Genomic DNA, 3,443 nt, shown 5'->3' on the forward strand with positions numbered 1-3,443 from the left:
TTGAAATGGTGGGGGAAGTCTCCAAGAAATATTCCGGAGAAATTTACACTGTAAAAAATAATTGAATGATAAGGATTGAAAATATGCAATATTTTCATTAAATTTCCTCGAATATGTTTCTATTTTCTTGGTAATATTCACAAGGGAAGCTGAATTAGTAGAATTAGCTTATTTTGCAGTAAAAATTTGAAATACCCGGCTGGCTATCTACTACTCAGTACATACTGAGTATAATACTTAGTACGAAACTAGTATGCCCATATTGCCCATATAAAATACATAGTAGATTTTGTATGAAATGTCCCAAATACTGATCATTAGTGTGCGTTGCGTGAGTCGACATTTATACTGAGTATATACAGTAGAGTCTCTTAAATCTGAATCTCTCAAATTCGAACGACGGCGACGTTTGGATTCAAAATGTCAATTGTGAGGTTATGTTTAAAAATTCGTATTCTGGATTAATGAAAATCATATTTATGTGCTTCTTCCTGAATGTTCACACACATTATGATCGTACAAAATGAAAAGAAAGTATGATACCATTAATACTTGTGAGAAAGTACGGGAATTTGATTCAAAGTACAATTTAATCTCACATAAATTTCGTTGGTTTTGAAAAAATCGTTCGAATTTGGGAGGTCAGAAATGTCAAAAATACCCCCCGAGCGTTCGAATTTAGAAGACTCTACTGTACTGTGTACATTTACTTTGTATTTACTTGATTTTCCTCATTAATTTTCAATAAATTTTCCGTGTATTTTTCTAATATTTATACTAAGTATTTTTCGTGTATTGGTACTGAGTTGATACCTAGTATTTTACGGTTATTTATACTAAGTAAAAACTATATTTTTTATTTTCTATAAATATTTATTTTCTGAACTTTTCTTAAAATACAATGTAGCTAGGCACATATTATTATGGATGGATAGTTGGTAAAAATTTTCGTGTCCTACAGCAGTGCAAACAAAACGAATAAAAGCGAACTTTGGAATAATGCGATTTCACACTCACAGCCTACACTTGCTTCGCAGAACGAACTTTCAACAGAGATTATCAACAATACGCTGTGTTTTTTGTCTTAACCCTCTAACGGTGTTTTCTTTAATATGCGAAAAAAAAGTTCTAAAACAATATTTTCTAGGATAATTATGATCCAATAAAGTCGAATAAACCATCCATTCTTCATTATCTCTTTTAGTTTAGGCGCTAGGTGAGAAAATATAAAAATTTTTTGAAACTCTTTTTGTTTCTAAAATTCACATTTTTAGTTTTTTTTCAAATTTTTTATATTAAATATACAAAGTAGAATGACATATCTTTCAGTAAAAAATAAATTTATTTTGGTCAGATAACTTTAAATCGGTATTTTTCTTGAAATTGGAAATGAGTTTTTTTGCACAAATATTTTCTGTTGCTTTTTCTCTGACCTGTCACACAAAACTGGGAATAGAAACAAAACAAAGAGTCAAAATGAGTTCAAACTTTCAAGAGATGTTTATAAGACTATTACCGAGGACACTATAGCACTTTTAAATAAATAAAACTTTCATTGTCGCTATAAATGTGATTTTTGTGAAGACCGCATGGAGGCGGTCTTACCCGTTAGAGTTAGAGGGTTAACTTGCAAATCATCTAGTCGGTGGAGCATCTGATATGGTTTTCTGATTCATTTGGCTAGAGGTCACAAAATAACACTCATTTCGTAGTTCCACGAACTCATAATTTTCATAAAATGTGATTTTAATTTATATGGCGAAAAAGGGCTTACTGGCGAAAGAGTACTGACTCTAACCTACACTGTGTAGGGGAGACTGGGGCACATGTAAACATTTTCGATAGATGCGAATTTGAGGTGATTTTCCAAGCACACAGTGATTTTTTGGAAAATATTTCTTAGCTCATGTTTTACCCTTGGGTATAGGCAATTCATCGACGGTAATGCGGATGCTGGAAAACAATTGAGTTTTCCATAAAAATAAAATTTGTATCACTGTGCATTTTTCTCTTTTCACAAAATACCTGGGGTAGAAATAAAAACTTTCTGGGGAGGATGTAAACACCCTTTTCCACCCTCGAAATTAACTTTGCACCACTTTCAATTGTTTTAATTACTTAAAAGCTATATAAAGACTGTATATTTTTCAAAAAATTACTACACTTTTATAAAGAATAATTAAAATAGCAAAAAAACTAAAAGCATGCACATCAAAGACATTTTTCAACGGGTTTTCGCCAAATTTTGACATCATGTGACTTCTTATTGAAAACAGCGCCACCAATTTTTTTCGTAGTCAATGAATTAGACATTTCGCAAGAAGGTCAATTTCCCGCTCTTCTACCTACTCATTTTGTCAAATTGAAAAGAAAATGTTAGCGTATTTTTTCTACTAACGTAAATATTCTACTTCTTATAGTTTCTCAGTTTATCTAGAAATAGGAAAGAAATCAAGAGTATTTTCTGTGTTTTCTTCCTAAAAAGTTTTGCGCGGTACAACGAAAAATTTCCCACCATGAGATGAAGCTGTCAAACGAATGAAATGAAGAAGAAGAAGACAAAATATTTTGCCATTCATTCTACACTCGCGACATCTACAATTACGGGAAAATTGCCTGTTTACATCTACCCCAAATGCTGTTTTCTAACCAATTATTAATTCTTTTAAAATAATGAGAATCTCAATTTCTCTAGTAAATGCATTAATATAATCCTAAAAGATGTAGGAAAGAACTGGTATTGCTACATTTCGATTATTTTACACAGATTTAATTTCCAGGTGGAAATCCAAATGACCAAAATAATCGAAATATCAACATTTTCGAGAAAAATGATTTTTATTTTTAAAGTATTAGGATTTTATTGACCAATTCATCTGTGGACATACATCCTCATGATATCTATGAATGCTTATGGGTTTTATACTCTGAAGTCTTAAAATTAATGAAAAAATCACAGTGTTTACAACTACCCCTGTTTACTACTACCCCAGTTCCCCCTATACCCGGCGGGACCAAAATACACAGTTCACATGACATACAATGTATTTACGACTTATTCTTGGAGGAAAAATACATAGTTACACATGTATTATGTATTTGATGAGGACTTGTCATTCAAAAATACAAGTTCACTCACATACACAGTATAAACTACGTATTTCTGTACTGAGAGTACATAGTTGTACGAAAACTCCGTACTTGTAACTGCAAAATAACTTTCAACATACACATACAGACGCACACGACCAAATGGCGACCAAACAAACTTGTCATATGCACCTGCCGTTTTTATTTCCAAATATTGACGAAATTATAGAAGTCACAAGGATTTTAATATATTTTATTCAACCAGAGATAACGAGTGAACAAATTAGATAATCACAAAGTATCATGTTAAAAAAATATTTTCCAAAAACACTCACAGAATGGAATAAAAACTC

This window comes from Phlebotomus papatasi, chromosome 2 (genome assembly GCF_024763615.1).
Source record: "Phlebotomus papatasi isolate M1 chromosome 2, Ppap_2.1, whole genome shotgun sequence".
NCBI classification, from domain to species: Eukaryota; Metazoa; Arthropoda; class Insecta; order Diptera; family Psychodidae; genus Phlebotomus; species Phlebotomus papatasi.